We start from the raw sequence: 8,808 nt of genomic DNA on the forward strand, positions 1-8,808 counted from the left end.
GCAGCTGAGTCCTTAGCCATCTTCAAGAATCGTCTTAAAATCCATCTCTTCCATCTTATCTTTTCATGTATTATGCAATAATATGTATGTATGTATGTATGTATGTATAAAGATATAAAGACCTCTAACACTACCTCTAACTTCTTTTCTTTTTATTTATTATATCATTTAAAAACCTATGCTACGTAGCTATACTTTGTTAACCTAACTGAGTTATAGCACTTATCATTGCTCTTTTGTTGTTTTTGATTGCTTCCACTGTCCTCGTTTGTAAGTCGCTTTGGATAAAAGCGTCTGCTAAATGAATAATGTAAATGTAAATATAATCATATTTCGCTTGAATCAAGTTAAAGGTGTATTCTGCTGATTGTCCTGCAGGTAACCGCATAAATCTGTTTTCTTAAATACACTTAGGGCTTAACCATTACTCCAGAGCACCCGTAGATCGATGATTTTCAAGTGCTACTTAAGTTACGATGCTTTTGGGAAACAGACCGTGATATTAAGATCAGTAGTATGATCGTTTTTATGAACTTCTTAGGCTTACGAAGCTTTTGGGAAACTCAGCCCAGTTTTTTTTCAACATTCATTCAAATAGTAATGTTTATTTCGTGCTGCAAATATTGAAGAGGAAAATATAATTGATTCATATGCAGTTACCAAATTATCTCACTAAATTAAGCATAAAAAGAGTAAAAAAAGACGTTTATTGTTGGTACGTAGTTTTTTGCATATATGTCCGGAACTGACTCGCTATGACAGACTCCCTGTGATCATAAGGCTTCAGTAGACATCAACACAAAAGTAGGCTACTATATAGTATCGACTTATTTTAATAGACATAATACTTGAAAATGAAAATGTGTCAAAACAGTTTAAAAAAAATTTCAAATAGGCATATATAAACGTATTAATTAATTATCAATATATAGGCTATTAATTTGAACATGTAGAGTAGCCTACAAACTGCTCTTGTAATAAGGAACTGGTGCTCTGCATTTAACCCATCCAAGTGCACACACACAGCAGTGAGAAGTGAACACACACCCGGAGCAGTGGGCAGCTACAGATCCAGCGCTGGGGAGCAACTGGGGGTTCAGTGCCAGGGTATTGAGTTCAGTCATGGGTACTGAGGGTGGAAGAGAGCGCTGTTCATTCACTCACTCCCACCTACAACTCCTGCCAGCACCGAGACTTGAACCAGATACCTTCTTGTAAGTAGTCCAAGTCTCTAACCATTAGGCCACAAACTTGTGCAAACTTCTATGTCAAAATCAAATTCTCCAGTCAAAAACCCTTACATGATCTATCAATATCAAACTTTGGCCTCAGATGACAAAACCTACAGTACAAATACACACACTACAATTGTTTAGCTTCCTTAAATATAATAAGTTATCTTTACCTAGTTGTTATACTTACTAGGTTTTATTAAGTTACACAATTTGCTAATTTTAAGGCGAATAGAACAACATGCTGCAATGAGTAATTCTTTCTTAAAATATTCAAGTAGCTACAACAAAACAGATTACATTAATTCACCAGTAAGAGGCAGCAGTGCGCTAATGTGCAACAGGAACAAAACAACAGAAGAAGAAATAAGGACGGTGAGCATGCGCAGCAAGCAAAGTTTTGAAGCTGCGTCGAATTTGCTTAAACTAAAAAGTAGAAAGACTGTTTACATTTCACCTCTGGACAAAGAATGATCGATTACTTCTACACAATAATAATAAGGTAAGTAAAAAAAAAAAATAGTGTGTGGATGTATCTTTCTGTGTGCTGCTAATTTGAACTGACTAACATTTTCTCCTTGTCAGCACCAGTGTTAGCAACAGGGAGCAACGATCTTTGCTATTCTGCTATTAGAACAAAAACTATAGAAATACACAACTTGTGGCACATTTGGGTAAAGGTAAAAACTTTTAAAGACTTTTTTTTTTATTTCATTTCTCAAATTGAAAAATGTTTTACTAGTTAAAAATGAAAGCATGTAAATTCCGAGAAACAATTCAAGAACATGCAAGAAGTCGTCAATATGATCTTTATGTGCCACTTATAGTATTAATTGTTAACAGTAATCGTTTGCAAAATTTCCTCTATAATTTTATAACACTTCTGAGGCTTTGGCCACTTTTTAGGTTAAAGTCATTTTTCAGTTTACAAATGTATTTTCATCATTTTAATACAATCATAGTCATTGCGTAACCAGACTAAAAGGTTTAAACTGAATGAGCTCGTTATTTTGCAGTAATTATTTCTTTGCTGTGTTAAAAACACCGAGTACTGTAACAGAAGAAATGCTGCTTTTGTATTGGTTTTATTACTGATGCCTCAAATAGAGATGTATAGAAAATTTATTTCTATTGTTAAAAATGCAAATATCAAGAAATGAATGTGTCCTTGTTCTACAATTCACAACATTAGTGGAACTTGATTTTATATGAAGAATTATTTTTCATATTTAGGAAAAAAGCTTGTGTCATCTGTCTTCTCTGAGCAGCGGTCTTGTGATCACCGGTCTCAGTATAATAAAGGTGAGATATTTCAACAGCAGTAGAGCCGTTTTTGACTCAATCATGTGCTATGTTTTATTTGCAATTTCAAATAATTTATTGCAGTTCCAGAATACCTGTAACCATATTTCCGTATTTGTAACTGTGTTTCTTTTCACATATGTAAGAGTACACTTCACATCCTAGAACCCATAAAATGTATGATGCTACCTTAAATGTTTAATAGTTTTATTATATTTATTAATAATATTTAAAATAAACAGCGCTTATTGACTTCAATGACTTCTTTATTGACACTTAGAAAAGATTTGACAGAACTACATACCCATCTGAGGCCTACCTGTTTTAATTCATGATCACCCCGGATACTTCTACAACTAACCTGCTTGGTAAGTTCTCATAGTTAGTGACACCATTTTAGAAAAAAAATGCCTTTGTATTTGCTGGTATATTACTGAGATACCTTTAATTAATGTTGCATAATAGGTTACATACCTAGTTCAATCAAAAATGAAAAATGTGCCATTTAATCTCCCTCCTGTCAATCTATTCCATAAAAAACTGTGCATCTTCCTGACACGGATGAAGATATTTAACCCAAATCTCTGACACCCAAGAAACCATCAAATCAATCCATTTGAATGGAGCCGATTAATCTACTTTTTGGGCCAAACTGTTCAATGAATTGTAAGGAGCAGTTTCAGTTATATTTCCACTTGAACTCTGTTAGGCATGGACTGGTGAACTGTTCTTGATCCAGAACTCTTATCTGAACACACTGAACGTGCTGTAGAAAGCCTAGATGGTAGTCACAGCTCAGGGTTGGTCATTTGTTTTTGCCTAGCCACCAGTTTATCTGCAGCTGGGCAACATGCTATTTGAGTTAAGTAAACTAGGTAATATTAAAATTAAAAGTAATATTTAATCTTTCGTAACGTGGGTGCTTTTTACATCAGGTTCGATATCTTAACTATTGCATTACTAAGGCAACGACTGACACATTTATGTTGCATTCAAAAGAGCTCTGTTGACAGCCCAACAGTGAAAAATTAAACCATATCCGTATTAGCACAGAATGGAATGGTTAAACATTGAGAATTAAGAATGGTTTGGCCTGACAGTGGAAAAGAGGCTCAAATCTTTGAAAGAGACGTAATTGCTATATTATCAAGTGTATAATATTTTGGGTAAATAGACATTCAGTTAAAGGACAGAAATTTATTTCACTGAAAATGTCTTTATTTGTGTTCTGAAAATAACTTAAAGTCATGGGTGAGTAAATGATGACATGAATTTCAAGTTTGGGTGAACTAACCCAATGTTATGGCAGTGTAGGCAAGACAGAAAACACTGAAAACTGATCATCCACATTTCCATGCTAATATTGTTTTTATTTGGTTTTATACAGGTGTCTGATGCTGATGCAGTCTGGGCACTAGTATCTGTTGGCTTGCTGACTATCACTGACGATGAAGTACTTCTCCAAATCTTGACCCAGTGTCTTCTGCCATCATTGTTCAGGGTAGTACTGCAAAGAATAGTCTCCAGGGTCTGCCTCCAACATTTGCTTCCCGACCACCATGTGCTACGCTTGCATCACTACATGTGGGTTACCCTGATACTGTGAAGAAAACCTACAATATGATGCTTGACTTGGGACAGAAAAAAAAAACATTGGCAACTTGTGTGGCCAACTCATTGCCGTATTTAAAATCATTGTACTGCTACCTCCATTGTTTAACATAACTAAAAGCAGATTGTTTTTGCTTTGTTTCAAAATTTTTGTAATACGAGTTAAAACTACATTGAAAAAAATATATCATCTTTAACTTTGAACTGTCACTACATTTGATTTAGGGTAATTATGTGTGTGAAGAATAGAACATTGTTGTCATGAATTTGTAATAGATTTTTGAAGTATTTAAGTTACTAGAGTAATGGTAACTTTTTTTTTTAAAGGCAATTGGTCAAAACTAGATTTCTGTTCAAGTAAATACAACTTAGAAATTCCATGTTGCAGGAAATGTTACTTGATTTAGCTAAATTTAAATGAGTTGTTTGAAATACGTACATAGTATAATGTACTTAATTTAGTTGTTGGAAATAGTAATTCTGAGTTACACGTTTACAACACTTATAAATAAACCTTTGTTAGTACAAATTACTATTCTTATTTCACTTTACTTGTTTTTTTTTTTAAGGTTTACTCATTATAATTTACAGTGCAGACAAGCACATGCCCAGTGCACACTAGTGAGATAAATTCAAAACACTGTAATTGTAATAAAGTACTGTAACTATACTGTACTACACTGTGTGATTCTTTCAGCTCTCTCTCCAGTGCTAGGATGCATTTGTAAAGCAGTCACCTGTGCTACTGAATGCTTGCTTATGGATAATTGTGTGTTATTTGAGTTCATACTGTGACAATAGAGTTAACTATTTGATGTGTTTGTGTTTTATGACTGATACTTTGGAGAAATCATTAAAATTGTAATGTGTGTATATATGAATATTATAGAATATTATAATTTCTAAACTACTAAATTATTAAAACATTACATGATTGAAGTGTTTACTCATGGCCCATGGTCCATTGTTAATTTCGAATTTGGCCTTTGGATTTAACTATTAGTGCATTAAGCCATTTTTCAATTTATGTTTTCTGGTGGACAAAACACTTGAACCTATACAAATGTTGTCTTTTTGGTTTATACTGTCCTTATCTTGGTGCCATTAGTTATATATGATGCTTACAACAAAGCTGTGAATTGGTTGTTCCTGGTTGTTGTTTTACATGTGCACTTCTAAATAACATTGTAAGTTCATTGATTAGATATACTGCAGTTTAATTTTAATTTTACTCATCATATTTTCGTCAGCATCCTGAAGATTATGAAATATTTGGGGATTTGGAGGAGCTAATTGTTATAACATGCAGGTTTTTCTTTCTTTTTGCTCCCAACAAAAAAAAAAGGAAAAAAAAAACACTTAACTACAGCACTTAAGGCATTTGACAAAATCACACACACAAATGGAAAAAAAAAGATATTAAAAAGGACAAGGCGCTTGACGTCACGTAGCTTCTCACGCGAGAAGGGGGGCGACGAAAGTGTCGCGCTTCTTATCACACGTCTTTGGTCACGGCAAGGTACGCGACGATCGACACGATGATTGCTTAGTTTGCAAATCAAATGCATAAACCACACCCCATAGCTGCATAATGCATCTAGTAAAGTAGTGATTTCGAACGTGCCGCCGTTCATCTCTGATGACGTGTTAGAGCGTGAACTAGTGCGGTTTGGTAAGATTGCGAGTCCATTCAGAGCGATTTCGTTGGGATGTAAGAACCCTGCATTGAAGCATGTCATGTCTTTTAGGAGACAGGTTTACATGTTTTTAGAATCACCTGATCGTACACTTAATGTTTCTTTTCGTATAAAACATGAAGGGGGAGCATATATGATTTATGCAACTACCGGAAGTTTACGTTGCTTTGTATGCGGCGATGTTGGCCACAAACGGCAGATGTGTCCGCATAAAGATCGCGAACAGGAAAACGTTGGCCAAGTGGATGTGATAGAGACCGATGCTCAGGTTTCATCAATACAAACGGGACAGGAGGAGATTATAGGCGTCACGGAGGTAAGGCAGGCAGAGCTAAATATAGCTTTAAATGTAGCAGTGAATACGTCAGAGATGCCGGTGGTAGCGGCAACAAGTTCAAACTAGATAAAAAAGTTCGTCAAGACAAACTTTAAGTTGGCTTGAGAAAGCCTGGCCAGTTTAAAGAGTTTAAAATTAAATTTTAAGTTAAGTTAAAAAGTTTGATAATTGCTATGCAGTTGCTAGGGTACCCGGAGTGGTTGCTAAGGTTTTGCTATGTGGTTGCTAGGGTACCCGGAGTGGTTGCTAGGGTGTTGCTATGCGGTTGCTAGGGTACCTGGGATGGTTGCTAGGGTGTTGCTATGCGGTTGCTAGGGTACCCTGAGTGGTTGCTAAGGTGTTGCTATGCGGTTGCTAGGTTACCTGGGATGGTTGCTAGGGTGTTGCTATGCGGTTGCTAGGGTACCCTGAGTGGTTGCTAAGGTGTTGCTATGTGGTTGCTAGGGTACCCGGAGTGGTTGCTAGGGTGTTGCTATGCGGTTGCTAGGGTACCTGGGATGGTTGCTAGGGTGTTGCTATGCGGTTGCTAGGGTACCCTGAGTGGTTGCTAAGGTGTTGCTATGCGGTTGCTAGGTTACCTGGGATTGTTGCTAGGGTTTTGCTATGCGGTTGCTAGGGTACCCTGAGTGGTTGCTAAGGTGTTGCTATGCGGTTGCTAGGGTATCTGGGATGGTTGCTAGGGTGTTGCTATGCGGTTGCTATGGTACCTTGAGTGGTTGCTAAGGTGTTCCTATGCGGTTGCTAGGGTATCTGGGATGGTTGCTAGGGTGTTGCTATGCGGTTGCTAGGGTACCCTGAGTGGTTGCTAAGGTGTTACTATGTGGTTGCTAGGGTACCCGGGGTGGTTTCTAGGTTGGTTTGGATAGTTGCTAGAGTGTTGCTATGAAGATAGATAGATAGATAGATTAGAAACAGACAGATTATAAATAGATAGATAGATAGATAGATAGATAGATAGATAGATAGATTAGAAACAGACAGATTATAGATAGATAGATAGATAGATAGATAGATAGATAGATAGATAGATAGTTAGATAGATTAGAAACAGACAGATTATAGATAGATAGATAGATAGATAGATAGATAGATTAGAAACAGACAGATTATAGATAGATAGATAGATAGATAGATTAGAAACAGTCAGATTATAGATAGATAGATAGATTAGAAACAGACAGATTATAGATAGATAGATAGATAGATCGATAGATAGATAGTTTAGAAACAGACAGATTATAGATAGATAGATAGATAGATAGATTAGAAACAGACAGATTATAGATAGATAGATAGATAGTTTAGAAACAGACAGATTATAGATAGATAGATAGATTAGAAACAGACAGATTATAGATAGATAGATAGATAGATAGATAGATAGATAGATAGATAGATAGATAGATAGATAGATAGATAGATATGATATGATAGATGAGTTTGAATGAGTTTGAATGGGTTAGTAATAGTACATAGAATATGTACATAGTACATAGACTATGAGTTTAATGGGCTTCAGTGTGTTTAGATTTGAATTTTTGACAGTTGGAGTTTGACGGAATGTTCAGTTGAGCAGAGGCTTTTCAATGCAAGTCTATGGGAGTTTTTATGATTTTTAATCTTCAGTTTTATGAAAAGTATAAGTCCGATCAGTCTAAAAAGATATAGCAACTAACTTCAGATCAGTTTGAAGATCTGGGCTGAGTTTGGAGTCTGTAGAGTTAAAGCTCTAGGAGGAGTAGCAGTTGAAAATTTTAGTCTCAGAAGAATAATAATAACTAGAATTAAAAGTTAGTGAACTAACTTTGATGTTGGCTTGGCCATCTTGGCCATGGGGCAAAAGAGCCACAGTACTTGTGTGCCTAGCATTCTTGAGTTGCCCCGCTGCCAAAAAAATAAATAAATAATAATACCATAAAAAAATACACCTGCGACAGTCTTTTTCCATGGTCCCTTGCTGTTTTCTTTTTAAATAAAAAGCCTAGGCTATGAAAACAGCTACGACAGGGTTGTCTAGCTGAATGTGAAATAAGTCATGCAAAAACCATAATCTCCTAAATACCATTCAATTTAATCTTATTTTAATAGTACTGACAACATATTTTAAGTTATCACACATCACTGAAAAATTAAAGAATTTTAATCAAAATTTTAATTAATATTTATTATAAAATAAATATTTCATAAAACTGAAACTTAAATATATTATTTCTATAGGCTATACAAAACGGAAAAGAAAAAAGACTAAATAATAAGGCTGAATAAGCTGATCTATAGCATGTTAAATGGTGGTTGCTTGTCTATGAATGGTACACCCTTCTAAGCTCACAGAAGTGGTTTGACCCAAGTCCTCAGCAGCCAATGACATTGACCTCTTCAAACTGATTTTTAACTTGTACTTCAAGTGTATTTCACGTGTATTTAACACGTGAAATACACGTTAAATACCCGCTGATTTTTCATGTGTAAACAACACGTATTTAACGCGTTAACTAATATTGGATATAATATCGGAGTAATATAGTATTTTAAGAAGCTCTTAAAAATATATATAAATTACTTTACCATGTTGTGCAGCGCCGATAAATGAATAATATTAAATACGTGTTGTCTACGCATGAAATACACG

The 8,808-nt window shown here is 35.3% G+C and overlaps 1 long non-coding RNA gene across 3 annotated transcripts; it reads left to right on the forward strand.

Moving 5' to 3' along the window:
- Window positions 1-1,479: 1,479 nt before the first annotated feature.
- On the forward strand, window positions 1,480-4,518 carry LOC127957155 (uncharacterized). Of its 3 annotated transcripts, none has more exons than XR_008153719.1 (5): window positions 1,480-1,734; window positions 1,818-1,912; window positions 2,466-2,534; window positions 2,815-2,902; window positions 3,922-4,518. It is a non-coding gene; the product is annotated as an uncharacterized LOC127957155 (long non-coding RNA). The 3 variants fall into 3 exon arrangements; XR_008153718.1 differs by lacking the exon at window positions 1,818-1,912 and adding an exon at window positions 2,681-2,711 and having other exon boundaries at window positions 1,493-1,734; XR_008153717.1 differs by lacking the exon at window positions 1,818-1,912 and having other exon boundaries at window positions 1,505-1,734.
- The last annotated feature ends 4,290 nt before the right edge of the window (window positions 4,519-8,808 follow it).

Source organism: Carassius gibelio, chromosome B5, assembly GCF_023724105.1.
Source record: "Carassius gibelio isolate Cgi1373 ecotype wild population from Czech Republic chromosome B5, carGib1.2-hapl.c, whole genome shotgun sequence".
Classification (NCBI taxonomy): domain Eukaryota; kingdom Metazoa; phylum Chordata; class Actinopteri; order Cypriniformes; family Cyprinidae; genus Carassius; species Carassius gibelio.